The following is a 14646-nucleotide window of genomic DNA, read 5'->3' on the forward strand; positions in this document are numbered from 1 at the left end:
CTGAACTTAACGGACAGGTAGGGCTGACGGAACAAAAAAATGCACCCTGCACAGTAATCCGTCAGTTCCAACCTACACAGCCGTGCTGAAAGGAAGAGCGGGGCGCGCCCGCTTTCCCGCTGCAACCGAGGGCTCAGCTCAAGGTCCGCGCTGTGCAAAGACCTCGAGAAGCCGTAAAAGCGGGTCGGGTCGGGTGGGGTGGGGAGGCAAAGAAAAGAGAGAAGGAAGGAAAGACCTGGAAAGGGGGGGGGGGAGAGAGAGAGACTGGAATCAGGGAGGATCGCCCTCCTACTTTTCAAGGCATCACTGTGAGATGCCAGACCCCAATCAACATTTCTCGTGCCTCCGGGCTCCATCCTCTCCAAGCCCCAGCAGCAGTGCAGAAAGAGAGAGCGCGCCAAGCCCTCGCCACGGCAGCCGCGCTCTTCCTCTCTGTCATCAGCCAGTTTGGCCTGACACATTGAGTACAGGCAAAAGGAGTACATATTGTCCTAAAAGCACAAGGAGAAGAGGGGGCTAGAGAGAGAGAGAGAGAGAGAGAGAGAGAAGGAGGGGTGGGAATAATTCCGTCAATCACATGACTTGACACGGTTTCTAACCATTTTCTTTTTTGTGTGACATAATAATCTCTTACATGAAAACACAGCCCCCCCATACATACATACACACACACACACACACAAACATACATACATACAAAGGCGCTAAGATGGGACAGTAAGGAAGCATCTCAAGGTAAGACTCTCCTTGTGGAAGGTAGATCTTTAAAGATAATCCTTTCAGACCCCACCACCTGGGGTTGGGGAGCGGGGTTTGCTCCTTTGCCAGATGGCTGATATGCTCAGGGGGAGGCTTGACAAAAGAGAAGGAACCTAGTCCGTTGCTGTCGTTGTTGCTTGATTTCCCGCGTTGTTTCTTTGTAGGTGGTTTTTTAAAAAGCCCCAACGTTTAAGTAGAGGGGCGCCGGCATTATTCGTCACCTCTTGATCTGTGTGGTGAAACTTCCCCATCGCGAAACACCTCGGTTTCAAGTCCTCGTAGGAGAAAACGCTCGAGAAAGGGCAAATTAATCAGAAGAACACACTTGGAGCAAATATAAAAGCAACCCCTGGGGTGAGGGATAAGCTTTGCAACTGGGAACCCTGTTCAGAGCACGAGTTCTCTTTTTGTAGAAGCCCTCTTTGTAGACCTTGGAAATGGACTTCTCCATGAATTTTGACAGATTAAAAAGCAACTACTGTCTTCACGCGGTTGTATGTGAGATAAAAGGGGACTGGGGAGAATAATGATAATGGTGGTGATGGTGAATCTTGAGAATTCCCCAAGTGTAACTTGAGCCCTTTCCCTTTGGGAGGGACTGAAAGACCAGCCCGTTGTGTTATTGAAGGGAGGGACGAGGTTTGTGGGGAAAAGGCTCTGTGGAGTTCACGTTTCACATTTTTTAGCAAGTGTGAAGGGCGCAATTCAAGCTTTTCACCCTTGGGAGCAGGTCTTTGCTTCAGTCTTCTTAGAACCGGAGTCTTCTCGGACCCGGGCCCACAGTATGTGGGAGAAGGTGGGGAAACTCTTGCCTCTCCCCCTCCCCAACACTGAAGGAGGAAGGTAGGCTGGTTGTTGAAGGCTATGCAGGAAGATCTTTTTTTTTCCTTTCTTCTGTGATGGTTTTCATCTGCGATAATATCATTGCCTGAATCTTTGCCAGTTATGATACTACAGTATTAGCAATCTCCCAAAGAGGGTTGAAGACAAGGGTACACCATTATCCATGTGAAATTCTGTAATATTTTGGTACCTACTAGGGCAGAAAAGGTCCCATTAAAAGTGTAGGTTTGTTTTCGTGGTTGGAATCTTCTTTGCTTGGTGGTTTTGTATATAGTATTCAAAACTAGTGGGGGAAATTCCAGATTTTGTTTGACTGCAACTCCACTCTGCTCACTGGGCATACTAGTGGAAGCTAATGGGAGCTGGGCTTCAACATTTGGTGGGCCAAACATATCCCACCCAGTCTTAAATATAGTTCTCTGAATGTTGCCTTTTACCTCTCTGAGCAGTAACATATTTGGGTGAAAAGAAACCTGTAAGATAGTGATGCTTTTCAAAACTGTTGACAAAAGCTAGAAGCCATGGCTGTGTGAGTTGTTTCCAAAATTACTTAGCAGCACACCAAAGGTTGATTAAGTACCTTCAGGGTGGTATGAAACTTTGAGGAATAAGCTAAATAAACATGTATTGAGTTATCTTTTGATGAGGATTGGTTGTTTAGAGAAAGTTACTGAATTCACTGGAAGGAAACATAGTAACGAAAAGGCCAAAGGGCAGCTTGGAGAATGACAATGGTGTGCCTATGGCTCTTGATGGAGACATTATGTTTAGCTATGATGATATGGGCTTCTGCTGAGGAAATGGTTGTGGATTTGTCCTAAGCAGTAGAACAAGGATGGTGCGCTCTGCAACCAGCAGTCCTAGCCACTATAAAGAGTTCTGTGAGTTGCAGCCATCATCATCCATCCACCACTGCTCTAGAAAATCACACTTCCATGGGGTATAAAATTATATACAGTATCTTGATCTCAGACTAGAAGTCACTGTAGCTTTAAAGTAATATCTCAAAATCTGACCTGACAATCTTGTTGTAAAGACCTTGTATGGGGAAAAATTGCTGTGACTAAAAGCCTGGTAGCTTTCTATATAGAGCTGGTAAGAGATGTATGTTCATAAAAATGTCCTATAATATAATGCATTTTGTATTATTATTTCATGTAAAGTTATTAGAATTTCTCTATACAGTACTTTGGTTCCCTTTAGACCTTTTGCAACAGCCACTGGGTTGGAGGTGAGAATATATAGTATAATTAAAAGCTGTGTTTTGAGATGAAAACACTAGCTTTCAGATGTTTGAAAATGGGGAGTCCTGGGAATAGTAGGTTAGTTGCTAATCTGATGTACTGTGGGCAGAATTAAAATGTATTTAGAAACAAACATTAATTCTGTCAATTAGTTTAGTTATATCTTTTGTGTATATAATCAAAATAATCTGACTGTACTATGCACTTGAACTAATTGGGGAAAATTCTGACATTTTTATGCCATGTGAAAGGTGTATCTAGAAGATGGCATTTGCTTTGTGCTGAAATCCTATGGATTTAGGATGGGAAACAGAGCTAGCCTGTTCCATACAATGGCCTTCCATGTATCAGTATACTACCATGTCCCAGCATACCAGACCACTGGGTGTGCTAATAAGTTAGAACTGATGAGAGTTGATGTTTAACAGCATCTAGAAGGCCATTACTCTTCCTATGCACAAGCTACTGAAAAATGTGTTCTGGCTTCAAAGTGGGGTCTACTTTTGCATAGTCATGCCTAGGATGGGCTCCTGCTCAAGTATCTATTTCTGGTACTGAAAACAATATTTGTTTAAAAAAAAAAAAACTCTACTGGCCTTACAGGGGTAGCTTGATATTAAATGTTTTGACTAGTACAACTTATATTGATTGTTTGGAATAAGAACAGAAAGTACTGTACTGCAACCTGTGTGTGACAGGTGAGAGGAGAGCATAGAAACTCTTGTGGGAGTGCCGTCCACCTGTAAGATATCTAAAGAGATGCAGACCACTCCTCCGTCAACCCCTCGAGAAAGCGTACACCAGGGAACAGATACCCAGGAGCTGGAAGCAAACCTGTGGAGTCTGACCGTGGCGACTCAGACAGAAGGAGAATTGGCGGGAAGAGAAGAGCGGGGGAGGTCCGTAGTAGAGGTGGGAATAGGAGTTATAAAAAGAGAGTGTGATGGTATACTGGGGGGGGGGTTGGGAACTCATCTGGGTGGAAGACCAGTGGACAGGGAAATGGGAAAAGATAAAAGTCCCACAGGAAGAAGCAGATTATCGCTGGAGAAGGAGCTTCCCAGTGGCCATCATACTGGGAAGAATTTGAGGCGAGAGAGTGGAGGAGGAGGTTAAGGGAAGAAAAGGAAGCAGTGGCCCGGGAAGCAGAGGTACATCGGGCATGGTGTGTGGAGGAGGCGTGGAGGACCATGGGGACCCTTCGAGAGAGAGGGGAACCCACTCTGGAGAGAGGATGGAGACGAAGAGACGTTACCATTATTAAGAAATGAAAAGAAGAAGAAGCTATCCCATGTTATGACCCATTCTTACCAGGACCGTGGGAGGTTAAGTCCCTGAACCCCTTTGACTCTGATCTTTGGTTGCCCTTCCAGCGCCCGTTGGCACCGTAAGAGATGAAAGAAGTTTTACCGTTGAATAACGAAATAAATACTAGTTTGGATTTCAGTTTAAAACATCTTCTGTTGAGAAGAAGACTGAGGCTACATTCGAACTCTCACACTGTGGAGATCTTATTCTGTGACTGAAATTCCTGTTGCTTAGTGCAGTAAGTCAAAACTTAGAGTAGGCCCATTCAACCAGTGGGAATTTGAAGAATCAACTCCTCCATCAATTCTATTAGTTCAGTGGGCCTAATCTTCTTGTGACTTACTATGCTAAGGAACAAAATTTCATCCAGAGGGGGCTTCATGGCAGACCTCTTCTTTTGAAAACAGAACAATTCATATTTTTCATAGTTTTTTGTGAGGCGCTAGCACCAGCTTCAAGGTGTAGAAAGCTTCATAGGCTTTGCTATCTGTCTGCCCCTGTAGTAGATTCACCAAATGGGCACATGAGCAAACATGAGTGTGAAGAGTGGGGCAGACAAGTACCCTTCATCATTATTTGCCTCTGGAAGGAATTGCAGATTTTGGACCTAGAAGGAAAGTAATTGGAAAGTTGCAACCATGATAAGGGTGAAGGGATTTAGAGATATGGGGGCCACACAGTGGGAATGTCTTCCCAACACCCAGCCCCCCAAAAGCATGGAGCTGTTGCTGCCAAGGAAATGCCTGTGACCTAAAAAGTGGTTTCACTATGAAGTGGTGAAACATTTGAAAACATGTCAAAAAGACTCAAAGGATGCATATGCTACACAATCATCAAATGCTGTTTAAAGACGAAAACAGAACAGCCTTAAATGGGGATTCGCACCGCCCCCTAGAGTCGGACACGACTGGACAATTTGTCAAGGGGAACCTTTACCTTTGCCTTACTAACTGTCTTTATACATATCATTTATAAAGTTTTGCAGTGAGGCCCTATTAATACTACAGAATTTTAAGAACATTCTTCTTTCATAATATTTGAGACAGCTTTACAAGTCATCTCTTAATTTCACTCTTTTTTGAATAGAAAAATCATTTTTCTGTTCCATATTTTGGGCTGAATATCAACCCCATTAGCCTTAAAATAGATGTTTACAGTTCTGCATCTTCTATATTGCTTTTCTTTTTCAATTCTGCCCTGAAACTAAGATGCTGGAGCCTGTGACATCACATTCACTCACCATGGCAACAGGCTCTGATTTACTTATTTCATTTAATTAAAAAGCATTTATCAAATTTCAGATGACTTAAATATCTTCTGTTGTTTCTAAAAAATAACTGGAGAACAGAGTCAAGAATGTCATACCACATTCAGCTCACCCTGTCTGGGAAAAAAACCTTGGTAACAAAGAAAACCCTTAAAATGTGTTTCGAAATTAATCCAGTCTGGATCTGAGAGCTGGAAAACCAGGCAGCAATTCTACTGTTGAGGAGCTTTTCACTTATTTAACCCAGAGCGCTTCTAGAGGAATCTTTTAGTTATCTGGAAAAAGCTGAATTGTGTTTCAGAAGAGTGAAACCAGACAATAATGTCTGAGGACATTCAAGGAAATATGGGGGAGCACATCTTGTGAAATGTACAAGTTTTAGTTAAGTTTTGCTTATATTGGAGGATTTTCATTAGTTCCAGGTGTCTGTAGTCTTTAGAAGACTAAAAACTCCAGAGTGATTTGAAAAACTCAAGTATATTGCTGTAAAGGAGAAATCTCAGTTTAAGGCCAGATTAGCAGTTGTTATGGAAATGCAGAGCTAAGGGGCTAGGGCTTTGTGGTTTTTTTAAAATCATGTTCCTGGTAAATATTGTTACACTGACATCCACTGCTTGAAAAAGTAATGTGTGAACTGTTAGGAAGCCTTACAGAAAGGATATACTACTGTATTTTGGGATTGTGAGTTCTTCCTTCTGTTGATACACAAAGTAGTATCATGGGGGATAGATAATTGAGCCTTCTGGGTTATGACTAGGATGAAAATTATTCTCTCTGATAGTCAGGCTACTGAATTTAATAGATAATATTGGTTGTCTGGGATCTAATGAGGAGATATGGGAATCTTTGCCTGTTGAACAAGTAAAATGGGACTAGATAATCCATGAAGGTATTGCCACTGCCTTAAATTATAATAGCAGAAAAGAAAATGTCCACAAGATATACAGTATCTGCATTTATGCAGTTCTCTTTATGTGGAATCTAAAGAATTTAATTATTCAAGTATTGGTATCTGTACATTTTCTTCAGTATCTAATAAGGACCAAAATTTGAGCTCTCACACCAGGATATTCAAAGTAATAAAAGTTTGTTTCCTTGATTATATTTGGAATTACAGAATGAAAAACTAGAAGGGCTTCTGAAAGTATATTATAATTCTCCTTCATTGTTTGATGGTGGTTCAAGTGTAAACCTTATCTATGATTTTTACTTCCTGTTAGAGGCCAAAGAAAATTGTATTTAGGCTTAGCAAACATTTAAAATTGAGAGTATAATCCAGGCCAATTTAAGACCTCCCAATTTCCAAATATATTGTGCTTTGGTACTGTCCCTGTGCCCTCTGTTTTGCATTTTATAATAGCCTACCTTTCTTTGCCCCTTCACGGATTGCTACCTTGTCGTGGTGAAGGGGCTTGAGTAATTTAGAGAAGCTATGGGCTATGCTGTGCAGGGACACCCAAAACGGACAGGTCATGGTGGAGAGTTCTGACTAAACGCGATCCACCTTTTAGCCTTTTGTTTCTGTCCATGGAGTTTTCTTGGCAAAGGCTTGCCAGTTCCTGCGCCAGGTGGATCACGTTTTATCGGAACTCTCCACTATGACCTGTCCATCTTTGGTGTCCCTGCATGGCATAGCCCATAGCTTCTCTGAATTACTCAAGCCCCTTCACCACGGCAGGTAGCAATCCATGAAGGGGACGTCATGCATTACAGTCAGGCAATTGCACCCTCTTTCATAGTGGTTGTGTATGAGATGTACATGGCGTTTCCTGTCTGTAGTGCACTGTGTATACTTGAAGACTTGATGTAAATAATGAACAGTGCTAGACAGAAGGCTTAAGCCAGTCTATTCATATTTATTTGATAGCTGCCAACCCTTGATAAATGTTTTGACCTCCGACAGAAATTTCAAACAATTTGACCAACATCCTCCAAGTAGAGTTAACCTTCCATGCTTCTTGTGTACCACTTTGATAGCAGTCAATTTATAAGACTTTTAGTAATACTAAAGGTAGTGATTCAAAGAAAATATGCACATACATCTGTCTTCAGGCACCTTCTGCAGTTTCAGGTCACTATCAGAGTTTATCACTGTTCCTTTTCAAAGGTCTTTGCATTCTCTTTCTGTATAATGGCACTTTGTGTAACATGCACCACTGTTCAGGTTGGCCATTCCTACTGGGCATATTCAAAAGTTTACTTCCCTGGTCTATACCCAGTTTTCTATCATGAAGGCCCAGGAGTGTCAGAATATGTTCTCAAGAGAAATGGAGCAGGTTGGGGAAACGAATATGATTTTGGGATTGAACCCAATACAGAGCAACCATTTTTCACTAACATTCAACTGTTATTGTATATTTAGGCAAATTTCTCATTTGTATGTTGAGGAAGTGCATAGAAGAATGAATTGCTGTTCAAAGGATGGGATGATGTTCTGAAAGGATTTAGACTTTCATGAAAGCATGTATAGAAGAGGAAAGTGATGTAGTATTCCTAGTAATGCACAGTGTCATTTCTGTGTAAAAGACACAGAGCTTTTGTCTTCAGTAATCAATGCTACTAGCCTTTTAGGTAGTGCAGATGGTCTGGAATATCAAAGAAGTGACACAGGCTAGAGAAGGTGCAAAGAACCCAGTCTCTTTTGACGGGTGGAATACTCATTTTCTCTGTGTGTTTTCTCTGGGTTCTCTGTAGGGGTTTTATCAGCTGCAACACTTCCTACTTCCTGCATTCTGAACTGTGTCTCCCATGTCTGTCCTGCTCACGTCCTGGATATGCCATCTGCTCTATGAATTCAAGTACAGTATTAGGGATTTTCACATATTCAGCTAGGGGCCATGTCTGTAAGTGGTGCATCTTTATGCTTCTGCCCATGACATACAGGTTTGCCAAGGTCTGTGAAAGCAAGATGGAAGAGAGAAAACATTGCTGCTATGACAAAAGGGAAGTGAGGGAGAGAACAATCCTGACAAAGATATTTGAGTGTTAGGATGAAATCTAGAAAGTGCTTAGGGTTACTTCCTACATGGTAGAGAATTTTAGATATATTATTTTTGGTGCATTTGAGGTTTCAAATCACAGTTGCTACATGTTTCAGTAACTTGCATATGCGTTTGTCATTGAACATGTGTTTCCAGGTATTCCCTGGAACTGATCATTATTTCAGGCTTCAAATTCCTTATACAGCACTGAAAATCTGGCTTCAGTTTAGGTTGAAGACAGCTGGGTCAAGAATTCAGCATAATCTCTCAGAAACCAATTTGGCAAGTTCAGTCAGAGTGTCTCTGGCAACGTAGTAGCCACTGAGCCAAGGAAAATCCCCAGCAAAACTCACCAGTTTTTCCCAGGCTTTGTGAAAAAGTGTCTACTGTATTTAGTTCTGTGTAGTAAAAGTTGGAACGGGCTGGAAAAGAAGTGACAACCTGTAAATCTGGTCTCCAGGTTTTTGGCCCTCCAGATGCTTTAAATTTTTAACTCTCAGAATCTCTGTCCATGGACTATCCTGGCTGAGGCTTTTGGCAGAAGAAACCTTGAGATGTACAAAACAGTCAGGAATCCAAAATACATTTTCCTAGCTAGCTCAGGGACTTTGCTTGGAAACCAGATATAAATTGATTTTTTTGGAAGTACCAAATCATGATTGTGGAAATTTGAGAATGCCCTGCTTTCTTATTAAAAGTGCTGCAATGGAATTGCTGTGAGCAAGCAGGATAGTGCTATAATTGTGGTTGTTTTTAATAGTTCATTATGGAAATAGATCTATATCTGCACCTGGAACATGAGCCTTTTTCCTTCTCAGTATTATATTCTCAAGGTTTATTCAGAGGATGATAGTATGCAGCATATTTTTGTCCTGATTGTTTCTGATGTATTAGATGGAGGGAACATACATGTGGCAAATGATATATTAAAATAACTTCTTATTGTATCCTTTTGCATTAGTTAGCTTCCTCCACTGTTTTTGTGACTGTGTCCCAGTTATGCATTTCCTTCCCATCCTTATTTCACCACCCACCCACCCACCATACATCATGCTTTTTATCATTATATACTCCCAGCAATGGTGGCTGGGGCCTACTGAAGCTGATGGAGATGGAGGATGGCATCACCAAGGATGGAATCAAGTGGAACACTGATCAGAAGCAGCATGCCCACTCAACAGCAATTTGTCCATTAATAAAAATGGAAATAAATAAATGAGAAGTCCATAGTAAAACAAAAGCAAATTGCAAAGAAAATGTTTACTTGATAGAAATCATGATTGCAAGGGGAAAAGTGAGTCTGGATCGTTATATATCACTCCAGTACCAGGCAGCATACCCTTGTGTATACCAACTGCAAGGAAGCATAAGACAGAAGGCCATGACCTACTTATGCACTTCCATGAGCAACAGATTGACCACTGTGCGAATAGGTAAGGCATGGTCTGATCCAAGGCAGCTGTTCTTATGTTTTCAAAGATAGCCAATTGCACCTTTTTCTGAATACTCATAGCACTCTACCAAAAGGGAAAACAGCAGTTGTAGAGGAAAGAGAATCCAAAAAAAAGGGGGGGGGTAGGTGAAGCCATGTTCATTCATTGGAGTAAAACAAAACTTAAACTCTGAAATTTGCAGGTGGCTTATACTTTTATTTGGTTCAGTTTTCATGGACAAAATATGCCAGCTTTCAGGCTCTATAGAACTATATTTCAAGCTAGATGGCTAAAAAACTGGAGGATGTGAAAAGAAAGAACGAAAAAGCCATAGACGTACATGCTTAGATAGGTTATGGAAAGCTGCATTCAGAATCTCAGGTTAGAAAATCCCAGGGATTTATCAAAGATCATGTGGTAGCTGCATAGTTCTGACTCAGAAAGCCCCATTTTCCAGTCTTTTAAAACAACATTTTTCTATTATGCAATAAACCATTGCACAGAAACCATTTTCTACTGTAATATAGATCAATGCTCATTTTTTGATAATTTAAAAATATAAAGAAATGTTATTATTTAATGAAAAGGTTTGGGGAAGAATGAGAATACATTTTAAATGAAACTTTAATACATGAAAAAGAAACAGCTATGATATCTCTAAAAAGCAGGAAAGACTTTTAACTGATTTTGTTAGCTGTTCTAACTGTTTCTTCAGCATTCTGGACTATCATCTGAAGCCAAAAACCATAAGCACAAACATCCCCCCCCAAACAAAAACTAAACGCTGGCAATGGGATCTTTGGAATGTGTGCTTAGCCCTCTCAAACCCCACCAGCCAAAATCCAAAAAACAAGAATGGGCAACACCTTTATTAGACAAGTACAGTCTCAGGAAGTGACAGTACCTTTAAAGTCTTGCAGGATTCTTCATCAGCCTGAGCATTACAAAGAAAAAGAAAATTCCTAAAAATCAGAAACCAAAAGTAAACAAGACAGAAGAGACTGCACAACTCCCCTTCTTCTCCCTCAGTGATTTAAGACAGTTAGGGGATCTCATTTATCTCTCCCCCTTTCCTTTCTTTTCTGCTTTCTCTCTAAGATGTACATTAAAGATCAGCTAGAAAAATCATGAGAAACAGAGCTCAAAATTGCTGCTGCTTCCTTTGGCAAGGTCCCTACAGGACAATTGCTTTGTATTTCCAGGCATAGTTTCAAAGGAAAACCACTACCCAGTTGGCTAGAGTTTTGTTCTGTTTTTTTTTCTTTTTGGGAAAAAGATAGCAGCAGCAGCAGCAGCAACAACAATGATCCTCATTCAAATCTGTGATAACAGATTGGATCTTCCTAATGAATCACGACTCAGCAGGAACACCCTCCCCCATTTTCGATGGCTTACTGGGAAGAATTAATTGTGTAAAAAAGTAAGCTGATGGGTGTGTGTATCATTTTTGTCATATGCTGCTGCAATTGTGTGAGTGTTCCCTTCTTTTGCCTCTTGCTTCTCAACATTCTTGGAGACAATCTGCACTTGTCATCCACAGACATGTTCAGGAACCAGCCTAATGGAGAAGCTTGCCTGATGGTTTCTTGACTGTCAGGATTGGCAAAGTAGAACAATTAGAAGAGGAGGGGGTGAGCATTCAGTTTCCTCACAGAGTAGTAAACACTGATTAAAATGTTTTAATCTGCTGGTTGGGGGGAGTACTTTGATCTGCTGGTCAGAACAGACTTTGACCACTACAGCATACCAGCTGTGCCTGATTCCAGAGACTACAGTGTTCAGTACAGAGTGCTGGTTTTATTTTCATGTTTTAATATACTTTCATTATTTGTAGAGGACAAACTGTTTTAATCTCTTGAAGGAAAACAGCAGAGCGATTTTTGACACCTTACAAACTTAACAGATGGAATGTGGCATAAAAACTGGCTGGATAAATTCAGTGAGTTAGATATCTGACTGCAGAGGCAGAGGTTGGGAGTTTGCATTCGCCACGGTGACTCCCAGGAATACAGCTAGCCTTTGTTGCCTTGGGCAAGCTGCACAGTACCAGAACACCCTCAAAAGAAGGGAACGATAAACCAGTTCTGAGTAATCCTGTCTAGAAAATCCTGGAAAGGGCCACTATAGGTTAGAACTGATGTAACAGCATACAATGTTAATTATTACACTTTTTATATATTTAATGAAGTGGATTGTGTCTCAAGAATTTTTATGCCATAGCAAATTTATAAGATTTATAAGTTTATAAGATACCACAGGTTTTCTTCAGTTTTCTTCTTCATGAACCTTATTGCTACAATTCCAGTGTGCCTGTTTTGAACAACTCTGCACAAGAAGGCAGTGCTAAATTGGCAATCCGAAGAAGGTAATTCCCCATTTGTCCTAGCTGCTATTGATCAAATTAGTACTTTGCGCTCTTTTTCTTTTTAGCATTCCCATTGCCCATTTAACTGTGGCTTTTATTCCAATTTGAAAATCTCAAGCTACTGTTACCAGATTTCACAAAACATACAAGAGTGTTAGGGTACTGTGATAGTTATGAGTCTGATAAATGTAGGTGCGCCACTTAGAATCTTGTCTGTGGCACTCATATTTTAGTCTCAGCTGACCTCCCAGCAACTCAGGCCTCCAGCCATCTACAATATGGAGATAATAATATTGAACTATCTTGCAGAACTTAAAAGATTACAAGACAATGCATAAGAAGCTTTTGTTCCCCCTAGGAAAGAGCTGGAACAAATGTTAAGATACTAGGCCCCTGCACAAAATGCTGCCATGTGGAGTGCTCAGTATTCCACCCAGTAAGCCATGCCTTTTCCAGCATGCAGCCCATTCTGACTTTTGTGTCCTGGTTTCCCATTCACTCTACACAATAGACACACAGGATTATGTGACCATTGCGCATGCTCAGTTCTCATTTGCACCTCCTCTGCCAGAGATTAAAATACTGAATTAGATTTTTTAAATTAATTTTGCTAATTCATTAATATTTCAAAGTGTGTGTAGATCTAATCTACTTCCCTTTCTGCATCAGTTCTTAGGAAGTAGTTATAGGATATAACTGAGCTGTTTTACATTTTTGTTAATTGCACATTGCTTTTGGAGACTGCAGGGAGATGAAGTTTTGCAAAGTCTATCTTTCAGCTATTTTAGAGAAGAACTAAAGTGATGTTCACACAGAACTGAGAATCAATGTGGTATTCACACAGTGACTTGTACTGTGTCACTTAGCCCAGGCTTTCTATTGAGTGCATCAGAGTTCCCTCCTGGAATGAGATTCAGCCATGTCTCACCCATCCACCAGTATCAATCAGGCCACATGGAAGCGTCTTGATGGCAAGCATCTAGAATTTCTCAGGTGATGGTCCATGATTTGGAGTCAGAGGTTGGGAGTTCAGTTTCCCCCTTTGCCTTCTTGACAGGAGCTGGACCTGACTATTCACAGGGTCCCTTTCAGCTCTGTAGTTCTGAGAGTGGACAGATACCACAAAAATTAGAGATAATCTGAACTAGTGCTTAATTTTAACAACTGTTTAAAATATTTTTTAAAAAAACTAACAATGCTTTTTACAGCAAATTACAGAGGAAATAACATCTTTTATCATGTAACGGGAGGCGAGGGGAAGAGAGCATCAATAAAAACAAGTGCTGGAGTATTTAAGTTTTTTCACTCCTTAGGTTTCCTGTTTTTATTACCTTTTTAAACTGACCTACTTCACAGGGTTGTTCTGAGAATTAAGTGAGGAGCAGAGCCATGTGCAGTGTTCTTCTGCATATCAGAGGAAAAGCAGACTAAATATCACTCATCACAGTGATATATCAAATATCACTGTATTCAGTAGAATAAGATTACTGAATACAGTAGAACTGATTTATGAATACTTGTGCAGCAGGTTACTCTGTTCTTATGCTACTCCAATCCTCTGAACATGTTTCCTGGTGATAGACTGTGCTGAACACTGAAGATGGTATCTTAGTTCATATGTAAAGGGCAAATCAGTGGTGTCTGTTGTGGTTGGTGGTATGGAAGGTATAGCTGCCAGTGGTGGGCAGGCCTGGGCACAGCATGCAGAATCCGAGACAAAAGTGAATATTCATATATACATACATTCTGTCATACATGCACATAAAATACAGACAAGCAAGCAGTGGTGTAGCATGGCTTGCCAACACCTACAGCAAGTATCACACTCCGTAACCTGTGCACCTGTGCCCTCCTATTCACAATATGAAGGCCCTGAGGAACCTTACTCCTCCTCCATCATCATTCCTCCTTCCCTCATCTTTCACTGGCTCTTCCTCACCTAACTCGCACTGGACTCAGCCAGGGCATGGAGGGGCCCCCACTCTGGCTCCAGCTCCCACTGCTATGCTACTGCTGCTGCTTCGTGCAGCGTCTGCAAGGTGGTGCCATGCTCCTGCCATTGGCCCAGCAGGAAGATGCTGCCAGCCAGGCTCAGTGCCACCAGCAGCCTGATGGCAGCCAGGCAGAGGCACAGCGGTACCTGGACCCCTGGTGCCCCCAGCTGCACCCTTTCCACCAGCCCTGATCTGATGGAGGTTACCGGCACGCTGTCCTTGCTGGTTCCAACTTCTTGGGTTTTTTTTAGTGGACTTAGTCTAGCTATTAGGTTATCATTAACACAGCATTTGTTTTCTTTTTTCTTTTGTTAGCATATATGATACAAGATAGTCCTTTGCTGTTTGTTCCAGTATATGTTTGCAGCCAAGGAAGTGCTGCAGTTAACCCACAGGAAGTTCTGGGAAAAGACTTTAGCCTATTGGACTTTGCAAAGGAACCTTCCTGAATG

The 14646-nt window shown here is 41.3% G+C and overlaps 1 protein-coding gene across 7 annotated transcripts in view; it reads left to right on the plus strand.

Annotated features, from left to right (window-relative positions):
• Window positions 1-509: 509 nt before the first annotated feature.
• Window positions 510-14646, plus strand: part of TCF20 (transcription factor 20) — a 215907-nt gene continuing 201770 nt past the window's right edge. For 6 of the 7 annotated variants that reach the window (XM_073000176.2, XM_073000180.2, XM_020787961.3 and 3 more), the window contains exon 1: window positions 510-735. The gene's annotated coding sequence lies outside the window, so the exon portion shown is untranslated. The remainder of the gene's footprint in view (window positions 736-14646) is intronic. The other variant, XM_078376110.1, reaches the window with a different exon arrangement.

Source organism: Pogona vitticeps, chromosome 5 (assembly GCF_051106095.1).
Source record: "Pogona vitticeps strain Pit_001003342236 chromosome 5, PviZW2.1, whole genome shotgun sequence".
NCBI classification, from domain to species: domain Eukaryota; kingdom Metazoa; phylum Chordata; class Lepidosauria; order Squamata; family Agamidae; genus Pogona; species Pogona vitticeps.